Source organism: Dermacentor albipictus, chromosome 1 (genome assembly GCF_038994185.2).
Source record: "Dermacentor albipictus isolate Rhodes 1998 colony chromosome 1, USDA_Dalb.pri_finalv2, whole genome shotgun sequence".
NCBI lineage: Eukaryota > Metazoa > Arthropoda > Arachnida > Ixodida > Ixodidae > Dermacentor > Dermacentor albipictus.
The window spans coordinates 156,572,988-156,585,146 of record NC_091821.1 but is presented as its reverse complement, the minus strand read 5'-3'; the positions used below and the strand labels follow the sequence as shown (position 1 = coordinate 156,585,146).

Sequence of the window (12,159 nt, the reverse complement as noted above, 5' to 3'; positions counted from 1 at the left end):
CACCAACGGATTCACGGAGAACTTTCCGCCACTCCCTAACATCTCCAAGGTCTGTCGATAGCCATGCAACTGCAGCGTAGAGCCACAGTACTTATTTACATGGCATAGCTGTCACATAGTGTCATTCTCAGTGTGAAGTAGGAACTAAGGGCGAATAAATATGGTACGCAGTATATCCGTTGCAAACATTTTTAAGCATTTCTTAGATAACACGAACGGAATCGCAAGTGTTTGTACTTGTGCGAGCCTTGTCACCACGTTAAACTTAGCTGTAGGGTGCGAGTTGATGCCTATCTAGAACTTTTTAGCACCGACAGGCACAGCGTACACCGAGCAAGAATTGAGAAGATTACAACCTTCGAGGAAGGCATTAAAATTGCCATGGGTGAGTTGAATCAGTCGATAAAGAGAGCGTTATGTGTTTCTCCGGAGGATATCACCGCATACGCGGCATTCAATGCATTTCTTCTTGTTTGTTTCCTTAGTTTCTTCCAACAGCGATTAAATATCGCGGACAACTCTTGTAGGTCGTCGTTTGTTTGTGTTAAATATGCTAGCTACTCATGCAGGAAACCAAGCAACTTTCTGCTGCATAAATGTACAATTCATTCATCCGTTCTCTCTCTCTCTCTCTCTCTCTTATTTATTTGTTTATTTATTTAGCAAACGATGTACAACTTAGTACCTCGCAATGAGAACTTCTTTTTCCTGTTTTCCTTCGTGAGGAAAGGAAGTAGTCCCCCCGCTCATTTATAAGGCCACTGCCGCCGTAGAAGCACTTGATCATTCAAGCACACAGCCTCCCTACCTGCCCTGGCGGCTGCTGTCCTCTCGCTTCGTGTCCACAAGTTGTCCGTCGACGTCGGCCGGCTTTTTGATCGGGACTCCACCCTTGGCCAACTCTCCCGAGTCCCCGAAATCATTGCCTCCCTGCCTTTGTTGTGCGCGCTCCTCCGACGAGAGAGCGGGCGACAGTGCGCGTTGAGAGGGGGGTGGGCTCCCCTCTCCTCTGTCGGCGGGGCCCAGCGTGATCGGGCACCGCGTGCGCTGCTCTTGCGGCGCGCCGCTCCTCAGACCGGCTGGTAGACGCGACGCGCTCGCACGGCCCGGGTGCGCGCTGCGGACTGTCGTTCCCCTCTCGCCTTCGCCAAAGCCGCAGATCGGAGCCGCGACTTCGCGCGCCGCACCATTCGTCCAGGTGAGCGTTGGCTACGACGAGCATATTCCGCCTTGAGGCTGGTGGAGAACGATTAATTTTCTCTGTCAGGCAGGCAAGCGAAGTAGGCACGCATCGGCCGAGCGATGAGCTCGCGCAGCGTATATAAAACCGTTACTCGGCTTTAGCGAACTCCCGTGCTTGGGTCGTTGGCGGTCACAAGCACGGGAGTTGGCGCATAGTGCCAATTTCGTTTAGTTTGCTCTGGCTGTCATTTCAGAAGGTTAACGAAAGCGTTGTAGGGAACAGAAAAGAAATTCGTTGGTTGACTGCAACAAGGAAGGGGCGGGAAATATTGTGGCGCGTGTCGTCATTGTGACGCTTGGTCCATGAACAGCCAAAATGTTTGTGCACCATTCACATGTGTGCTTTAAGGTATCTGAGAATCGCATGAGTACGACCTAATGTCAGCGACGAGATAAACATCGAGCAAATTGTCTTCTCACGCATGGCACGTGTTCAATAGCCAAAACAACCACACCAGCCTGATGGCCTCAGTTAGTTTCAAGCCGCACTCAGTTTAGATGGTCAAAAGTATGCGCTTTATTTGCTTGCTTGTTTGTTTAATTGATTGATTGATTAAAGCAATATAACGACAGGAAGCAGGATCCTGGAGAGGCATACTATTGACATACCTCGTCGTGCTAAACATGTGAAGATGTAATACAAACTTTTTGACAGAGATGGTTCAGTGCATGATGCGTTTTGTGGTTTCGATAGAGAGGCTGTTTCGCACAAATTCATTGTGCTGGTACTAGTGTGATGGAATGCTGTAAAGTTCTTCCGGAAGCAGTGTTTTGAATATTTCGTAGTCCCTGTGCTTCATGAAGCGTAATATCCAGTTTTCAGTGTTTAAAATCTAAACACCGTCCACACCGCTCATCGGCCCACAAGGTAATGAAAGCAGTTTTTGTGCTTGATGACGACTGGGCCGTGCAAATTGGCTCTGACTGCGCACCGTTGTTTGTGTACGCGTGCACGCATTCGCTTCGTCTTTACTTCCTCTCTCTCTCTCTCTCTGTCTATTTTAATTAAATACTTAATTATTTTATTAGTCTTACGACTGACCCTCACCTATGCTTAGGTTACTGAGCCATGCTTGCGAATAATGCTCATTCCCTTGCCCTGTTCCTTCAGGCCAATGTAGCCAACCATGGTCATTTCTTGGTCAACATCTACGCCTCCTCTGTCTATAAACTTACAAGATTTAATAGTACTTAAACTTTTCGTCGTAACTGAGAACTGGCTGTTAAATTTGAACAGAATTACAGCGTTTGTTTTCTCCAATACTCAGGCGTCTGAATTGCATGAGTACGAAGCGACAAAACGTATACGTGGACACTTGCATCTTGTAAAATGTGCGTCGAATGCCGTTTATTGACCTTGAAGACAAATCCCTACTGCCATGAAAGAATAACACAGTATACTTACTGTGTTACTTCTTTATTATTATTATTCTTCTTAATATTATTACTTCTTCTTTATTATTATTTATTAATACTTCTTTATTAATTGTGACATATCAACGGCTTCGTCGCCAGAAAACCTATTTATCTATTAATATGCTGCCCAAAAGACTGTAGCGAGTTTCCCAGCGCATTAATAAAAATATTAGTATCTGTTTTTAATTATTTTTCCTTTCTTTAAATATTTGGGAAGAGTGCAAATATTGCGCGTTTTGGTGCCTTGTAAAAGTAGGAACTATGTAGCTGATCTAATGAGCAGAGAGAGAAAAGAAGAGGTGAAAGGCAGAGAGGTTAACCATAGTAAGTGTCAGGTTGGTTAAATTTAATGGGCAGCACTTCATATTTAGAGCATGCGCTTTTTCCCGCGGGTGAAAAACAAAGTCACAACTCTATAAAGAGGTGTACGGATAGTCGATAGCTAATGCGGTTTATCTGCTTCAAGGATCCTAAGCAAAAATGTTTACGTAGTGACATGCAGTGCATCTCATCGTTCAACATGACAAGTGATCGAATATTCCATGACCTTCAACAAGCACCACCCATACTAGAGACGGAGAAAGATAGTGATCATTTCTCCAGTATTCGAAAGCATACGAACACGGAATGATTGTTGTGACATCCTCAAAATACCTTGCACACCAAGCTTATATCCCCACCATGTCTTGATGATGCGTATCGCCATCTCGCTCAATGTGATAAAGTATACGTAACCACCTCCATCACCTTACTTTTATTTTATTACAATTTTATTACCATTCATAATTACCTCATTTTTCGCAACTCATTTGTCCACTGACCAGCCGACCTTCGACTCTCACTTTGTCATCGTGTCTGCCTCCTGTAACTCTTCCGAGCATGCGCTGGCGCCGTTGAGCTCGTACCTTAGCCTGCAGAGCTATAGCAACACTTTGGTTGTGAAGTTCGGGCAGCTTTAGGCCAATGAGGGGACAGGCTTCTTAGAGAAGAGAAGAGGACTTTGCCGGGCCTCGTGCCACTACGATGTGCAAAGCCACAAGAACGCTGCTGTGTTTCTTGAGATGCACCTGAAGCCTATGTGGTCGCTTGTGACAAACTTAACGGTGAACGCGTCATTGCGTGGGTGTGCGAGCATACTGTGGATTTTCTCCTCCTTCTCATATTTCGGTGCCCTTTCTCCCTTGCCCAGCGCCGGGCAGCCAACCAGGCTCAGCCTGGTCAACTCCGCTGTCTTTCCCTTATCTCTTCTATGTATTTCACTTGATATTGAAGTGCGCACCCTCGTCATCATTCACGGCCCAAGAGCTAATCTGCAGGCACCTAGCGGCAGATCCTTTATCAGTGTTTTCTGCCTAATCTTGTAGAACAACACGTCTTCCTGACAGTCGGGGAAAGCACGTCAACGTCCCTTTATTCCTTGTTTGTTTAGTTCCTTAAAGCAAACAATGGAGCCAAGTACACGTCTAACACCATTGAATAGAGTGACTTATGTGTATAGTTCTACCATGTTTTTCTGCGTCCAGCGGAGAGAGAGAGAGTTAGCAAATGATAAATGAAAGGTAGGGAGGTTAACCAGGACTGAGCCCGGTTGGCTACCCTACACTGGGGAAAGGGAAACGGGGACGGAAAGATAAAAGAGAAAGTCCACTGGGGATATCGTTCGGTCGCTCAGTCCGGATCACAGACGCTGACTCAATCCGGTATCTTTCAAATATCGCAGCAGCGCTTTTGTGGCTTTTTGTAGCTGCGATATGCGAGGCCATGGTCTCAATATCTTGTTCAAGGTGAACGGTTTTCTATCTAACTGGTTGAGAGCTGTGCAGATATCTTGTCTTTCATTTTCAAAAGATGCGCAGTACCACAGTAGATGTTCTATAGTTTCCTCGACACCGCAGGCATCGCACTCGGCGCTATCAGCCATTCCAATCAAAAACGTATATGCATTCGTGAATGCGACGCCCAATCGCAAGCGGCACAGCACTGTTACCTCATTACGCGGAAGCCCTGGTAACAGCCGCAGTTGCATAGATGGATCGAGGGAATGCAATCGATGCTGAGTGAAATCAGGTGTGTGCCACTTCTCCAATGTCCAGCGGGCTTCTGTTTAGGAAAGTGGCCTAGAAGCATGTAAGATTAAATTTATTGTTAGTTGTCATCAGTGCAATATTCGGGAAAGAAATAGGAAAACTAAAGCTCTTAGCTTAGTAAGTAGGGCATCGGTCTGAAGATCGAGAGTTCCTGGGGTTAGTTCCCGTTTGGACAATTGTCGCACAACCTGCATTTCGCGTTTCAGGGGCTGCTGAAGCAGAAATTCTGGTCAGTTGCCGTTAACGAAGAAGGAATTGGATAGATGCGTGCCAATTCCAAGTTTAGAGCATCGCGTTTATTGACAATTTTACAATAGTTCGAATGCCGTTATTACCGTACACTTCACTTTCACTCAATGAAATTCAGTATGGCAGGCAATATAGTGGCAATTTTTCAATCTTCTCTTGCTGATGAAGCAAGACAGTGTGGCGCGCACGCCAAAGCCATGCACGCACACTCGTCCGCTGTACTTTTTCATTGAATATAGATCACAGGCGTTGCCGGCGGCTACTACATTTTTCTTGACTGAGCGAGAGATCGCATTCATAGGCCCGTTGAAAAGTAAGTACGAAAACAATAAAATAGAACGTAAATAAAAGTAGTCACGCATTGTCGCAATGAAAATTAAAACAGGCACATTGCACAGCACAGGAGATACAAGTTACGTAGAAAGTCAAAACGCATTCATCTACAGTTTCTTTTAAAAAAAGAAAAAGATATCGAAAAAAAAATATGGACGTGGTCACTGCTCTTGCCGACTTAAGTGCGCACAGTGAAACTCAAAGTATGTACAAGTTACAGCGAGAACTTCACTTTCAAGCACATTTAAGAGCACACTTTGCGCAAACATTACGACTGTCGTTTGATTATTCTTTCTCCCTTTCATTTTATTATTCTTTAAGTGCACTGAATGGGTTAGAGATAGTACACAAACGAGGGTCCCAAAGACTACAACGGGACCCTACTATTAATATTAAGTACTAAGCGCTTTACCGTGGAGTGGAGTTTGCGCGTGCGCGTAATGCATAAGTCAGCGCAAGCAACATTGCTAGGCAAGTTGCACGAAAGGAACCAAGTCAGTTTCAACTTACAATTTTTTTTTATCACGCCAAAGTGCCTCACCCGCACGTCACTATTAAAAAATCCGCAACCACACGCATATTACAAGGCCTGCCTGTGGATAATTTCGCTGTACGGCGGTCATCCGAGATCGCATAGCGATATTGCAATAAGGGGGTTACTGCGCTGTAAACGCACGGACAACAGAAGTAGAAGTGGACAGGAGGCGCGCAGTTATGTCCACTTCTACTTCTGTTGTCCGCGCGTTCACAGCACAGTAACCCCTTTATTGCAAGATGGACTTCCACAAGCTAACCCAACTTGCCGCTCACTGCTCTGTCGCATAGCGAATACGGCATTTTCCGTGCGAGCGAGAATTTTATTAGACCTTCAGTTAGATTAACGGTCGCCGCGGGCGCATTCTAACGGTGATGCGAATGGCAAAAATTACCTTGTATACTGATAATACCGAGAACGTTCGCGAACCCTAGGTGGGACTAACTTAGACCTCCATTGTTGCGTCCTTTATAGCCCACGATTGGGTTAGAGACGTTAAACCCCATAAATTAATATTAATAACGCTGTTGCGCAACGAAGGTACCATGTGGACGTTACCTGTCATGCGTTGGCGTTGTTCCAGGAAGACAGCAAAAGGAAGTAAGCGCTTAAGTGACATCGCGGGGTTCCGTTTAGCGGAACAACCCTCAGCAGAAGGGAAAGAAAAAAAAAAGAACGTCATATCCAGTGACTAAATATTAACTTAACACGTTACTAAATTGTCACAACACACACTACCTTCTTAGTAAGTGAAAGTAGTAATTAAAGCGACAGTTGGTACTATTCAATACATGCTGAAGCTAGTAAACAGCACTAACACAAAGACTCACACTCTTAGTAAAAAGATCGTTGTGAGTACTAAATCAATGTTAGCAATCGTTGATCGTGATGTTCACTACCTCGGTACTGCAGTTACTAGCGCAACTGAAATAAGATTACCAACAATGTAGTGGAGCCTATTCGATTTACAAGTGCCGCTTGAATTGTCATATTATGTCGATCGTATTGTAAAAGCAAACCAAGATGAAAAATTACATGAGACCCACATACCTTTGCTATATTCATTAAGCATCAATTATTTGTATACGTAATGTCTACCAACGACATTATGGCGCAATGACTCCGGGTAACAAAGAACTACATAAGTCATCAAGCAACAATAAACAAGGGCACACACAAACCGAACAACGTCAAAGGTGCTACGCGACGCGAACTCTGGGCAGTGCTGCCAGCCTCCGAAACCAGTTTTGCCCTAACTCGGGTGAAAACGTTCTCTACATATTCCCTAGGTTTGTGCAAAATGTGGTCGCTCAGTAATTGATTTCTGTAATGTTAAATGTTTGTTTGTATCATGCAAGTGACTGCCAATTTTATAGATTAAATCTATTTCTATGCTCGTTGTAAGATATTCAAATAATGAAGTCACCGGACTCAGCCGGAAATGATGTCGCAGTGCAAGTTGTGCTAACCACTCGGCCTCTTAGTTGAAGCCATATTCACAGAAAAAGACGTCAGCACGCGTATACCTTGTTGTTGTCCAAAACCTATTTGCACCTAGAGCGACATGCCAACATCACACGGGACCTTGTTTAAATTGTAAGATTGGCACCCCACTTTCCTTACCAATGCAAGAGTGTCGAAACAGTGCGCCACGGCTGGACGGCAATGTAAAAGTTATAGATGTTACTTTTTTCTTTTGCATGCTGTGTACGACCTAACACCGCCATATTAACGCGCTTGAACAGAATCACTAAAATACGCGACTAATTTTTATCTTTCCTACAACGCGAAACTCGCCCAAACACATGAACGCTGGGACTCTCTCCAAAGTTGCTCGGCCTATCGGCGTTTTCAGGTAAATTTTAGTACAGGTGTGCATAATCGGCTGTTCAGCATCATGACCACATTGTCGTGCTAGGTGCATGTTGAGTGCACAGACATCCTCAGCACTGCTACAGTTAAGAACGGCAAAATCGTACTAGCAGCACTTCGTTAAAGGACCCAGGGCATCCACACCCTGTCGTTTTATTGGCGAGATATGTTCACTGCGCTGCTGTGTGATCAAGCCATACTTAACATGCTAATGTGAAGGCAGTTTGAGGTGACTGAAATAAAAAGACGCCGTCACGTCACAATTTTAGTCGTTTCAATGTCCCAGCGCTGAATTGACCTAGGTATGAAAAAAAATTCTTTATATCCCTAAACAAGTCTGAAAATTCCTAGATCTAGGGAAATTTCTTTAGAATTGGCAGCTGTGACTTGAAGAGCAATTTCAAGAATACTTAAAGCCTTATTTAGGGGGAGCACATGTTGCACTGGTGAGCACGGATGTATTTTGATAAATTATTAAAGTTTTGTGGCCGAATTTCGGTGGCCCACTGTCTGCATATATGTATGCTCTGACGTCGCACATCACTGTTAATCCGACAAAATGGACGAAACTACAGTTTATATAAATTTTGCATAAGATTCACAATCACAGCGAAATATATGCTGGACGACGTAGGAGTGGCTTAATAGTTATTTGCCGAAAACTACTATGAAGCCTTTCTGTCTTGTAACAGCACCACTTGGGTTACTAGTGTTACTAGCTTCTTGCTAGTACAGAACTAGTAAGGTAGGCAAAGACATAGTAAGCTAGTAAACGCATGCATTTACTAGCTATTTGCTAACTTTATTTTTAAGGGTGTGGAACTTAGTTTCGTGGTGTGTGCAACCGCGCGAACTGATGCTGAGCGCGCTCCAGCAATATTGCACTGACTCATTGCTTCTGTACACTCGCGTGATGCCGTTAAAAATGCAGAAACATGTGCACAACAAAACTAAAGAATGCATGACAAAGGTTGAGGTAGCTGACAGTGTACAGATAAAGTTCAAGACGTGTACAGATGCGATGGTTTGACCTCTTAATAAACAGTGACAACTGCACTATGAATCGTTCAAGGCGCTGCTGTGTTTCCTCAGATGAAACGACTTTAAGTAGTGACTCCGAAACTCCAACGCGCATTTTTGTCCGATTGCGATTTGGGCGTCACCTCCCCCAATGCAGGCTGGCAAACCGGACTCAACATTGGATTGACCTCCCTGGCTTTCCCAATTTCACCCCTTTCTCTGTATCTCTGCATCGTCGAAGAAGTCATAAATATTCATATCGCTTGTCAGAGGAAACGAGGTCAGCCAGAGTTGACAGAAACTTATCGGCGAAATTTGCGCAGCCGCGGACACGAGGGCAGTGAAAGTTTCTCGTTCCGTTCCTTATCAGGGCAAGTTCTTTTCCTTATTCATTGCTATAGAAAGGCAAGTAATAGCTTCAGTCACTTTCCTTGGGGCTCAAGCTTGCGAAATAAAAATCGTTTTACTGGCATTTCAATAGCATTCGCTTCTGTAAACATCCGTCTAATTTGAATCCATCAGAGTTCTGATGCGCGATCTGAATTTTATTGCGTCCATTCGCCATGCGGTCAACGTAGGAGGAAAATGGCGAGACTAGTCAGAGATGAAAGTGAAGCCTCAACTTCCGAAGTAACTCCAGGAGGGACGGACGGTATGGCTTGGCACTTTGGCGATAGTGTGACCTAGCACCATAGGTTGGGAGCGTAATAGCCTCGCCTTGTTTACTTTTCCGTCTACTGGTAATCGCGCGCGAAATATATACGAGTAAGCATAAGGTATAAGATCACCCCGGTTATAGCCTATCGTGAGATAATTTCCGTTACATGTATGTATAATTCAAAGAAATTTCGTTGAGGGTGGCCGCGGAGTCACGCTGGTGGGTTTTGGCACACGGGACGATAAAGAAGTCTGAGCTCCTTCTGAAACATTTGCTATGCACAATTAACGCATCGAAGTAAGACTTGTCGTGACCGTAGGTAGCAATCTGTATGAGAGACGAGGTTTACTACTGTCATCAGCTAACGGCGGTGATGCTACCGATGGTGCGTAGTGCAGCAACTCCGAAAAAGCTACGATATCGCACATCACACTCGGTGATACTCGCACTTTTCTGCTATTTGTCGCAAAGCCCATTTGACCACCCACGAAGCTTTCTCCATATTGCCGGTGTTCCTAAAGGATGCGCACGAAGGCTTATCATAAGAAAACTCATTAAGAAAACTCATCAGAAAAGTCTTAAAATGACTATGCACTACATGATATCCTCTTTATTAGTACTATATGTTGCAGCGAATGAAGTTTTGGGGGATGTTTTATTAAGAATCACTGTTTATATAATATAAACTAAAAGGCACGTCTACTCGCGTTACGACCGTCTCGGGAAAGCGACGTAACTAAACAGTGGAGATGAACGAACTCTAAACGAGATGCACGTTTGTGTTACAGATTCACGCGCAATTCACGTTGCAGTTTTTTTTTTTCGTCAAACAACATGCCTTACGGCTACGAAGGTGAACGTCGACCGAAAGTAAAGATGCCATTAATTTGTAGCAGTATTCGCTCGCATTTTCTAAATGTTTCTTTGAAATGCTCCTCCGAATGCAAGCATACTTACCGGGCCCACGGGCAGAAGCCCCGACACACACTTCCCCGAGAGAGTGGAAGCTATTAATGCCGTGCGCATCACCCCTAGGGCTCTGTCGCAAATGTTGACTTTAGAGCCACGGCCGGTAGATGTGTTCATCGAGTGGCCGCGTCCAGACGACGCACCCGAGAGGCTCCGTGGGAACCCACCGAGAACGGAGCGAAGGATGCCGCCCGACGAACGCACAGCTGAGCCCAGGCGCTGCCGAACAATGCCAGAGGTTACAGCCACCGCGGCGGCGCGCTTGCCTGTTAACTGTAAACTCCACGCTTTCCCGCACAGCTCCCGGTGCCCTGTGCACCGAAGTGCCGAAGACTGCATTAAGCATGCATTGTTTGGGGAATAAAGATGATTTACGAACTGTTAGCGACGCGGCGCTATTATCAGCCTCAGTTCCCCTTTCGCATTTGAACGCCAGCCAAGTGGGCGGCTATTAAGGCGCGCCCCGCATCGAGCAGTGCGCGACGGAGACGGAGAGCGGCTGTGGCGCGACGTCTTGTCAGCGCACAGCTGGCCGCGCACGTCACCCGCGCTGCACCCATTGTCAAGATCAGTGGCCACATTCTGCAGACACTGTCAGGTCATTGTCGTGTTTACGGTGCGCGCATAGCCTCGTTTTTTTTCTTTGCTTTCCGAAGTTAACTGCTCCGCGTGCTGCTTGTGGGAAACGAAGCGCGCTTTCTGCGAACGCGGCCAAAACGTTCTCGCGTCGCGTTTTTTGGTGTCGCTGGACGACGCACGCGTAAAGAGACACGGAGCTCTGAAAGATGCTTGTCAGTCGGTATCACATAAGGTAAGCATAGGCGACTGGGAGATTTCATGGCGCAAACTAATGAACGTTTCCAGGGGGCGAACGGGAGCACTCGGTGAACTGCGCACAATGCGCTGTCGCGAGGGCTCGCGCCATGCCTGGTGACGGCGTTGAGATGGTCCTGTTCACCGACTAGAAAACGCTGTAGGCCTTTGAATTTGCGCGCTCTGGGTTTTCAAGCAGTGCCTGCAAACACTGGTATTAGGAAAACTATCGCGATGCTGTTTTTTATTTGCTTTTCATTTTCATGCCACACGCTGCAATTTGAAGAGAAGTTCGTGTGAGTTGCTGAGATGGGGCACATGAAGAGCGCGTAGTCTGCACTGGGACAAAAATGCGCCGCTGCAAGGGGGAATGGGGAGAGAAGGCGGGGAGGAGAGACGACAGAGTTGGGGCTCACACGCATGCGCTCAATTAGTCAGCATCGTGTCGCATGTGGTTATACTCAGGCTGGTGACGGCGGCACAGCTATCGCAGATTTTTGCATCATCCGTGTGCGAGACCATGGTCTCAAAACGTCGCTCACTGCAGAAGAAGGGACTTTTTATTTGATTAACTTCATATTATGCCTAGGGAAGTATTGCTGTAGTTAAAAGAAGCATGTTATTATACGCCATCATGAATTTATGCTGGTACAGCTCCTACTTCAATCATAACTGTTGTTACGAAAAGAAAAAAGAGAGTGAAACACCGAGTGCATTCCCACGGGTAATTACGGTTAAGGTTTAGAGAAGTCATTTCGACGACGAAGGAACAGGCGTAGTGCCGCAAAGATGGAAGTATAGCGTAAAGGAAGTGAAACAAAATATAAAGCTGCGGGCTAATACCGCCTTCGGTAGTAATTGAAGGCAGTGTTAACCTCATGCGCGGCAGTTCTCGCGTGCATTGACACGTTGACTGAGCTGAGAGGGCCTGTAAACGTTTTGCCTACTGGACGACTTCGCGGTAG

General features: G+C 45.8%; 1 protein-coding gene across 2 annotated transcripts in view; it reads left to right on the top strand.

Annotated features, from left to right (window-relative positions):
• The first annotated feature begins 712 nt into the window (after window positions 1-712).
• LOC135916562 (leucine-rich repeat-containing protein 15-like) overlaps window positions 713-12,159 on the top strand; it is a 127,140-nt gene continuing 115,693 nt past the window's right edge. For both annotated transcript variants that reach the window (XM_065449989.1, XM_065449990.1), the window contains exon 1: window positions 713-1,198. The gene's annotated coding sequence lies outside the window, so the exon portion shown is untranslated. The remainder of the gene's footprint in view (window positions 1,199-12,159) is intronic.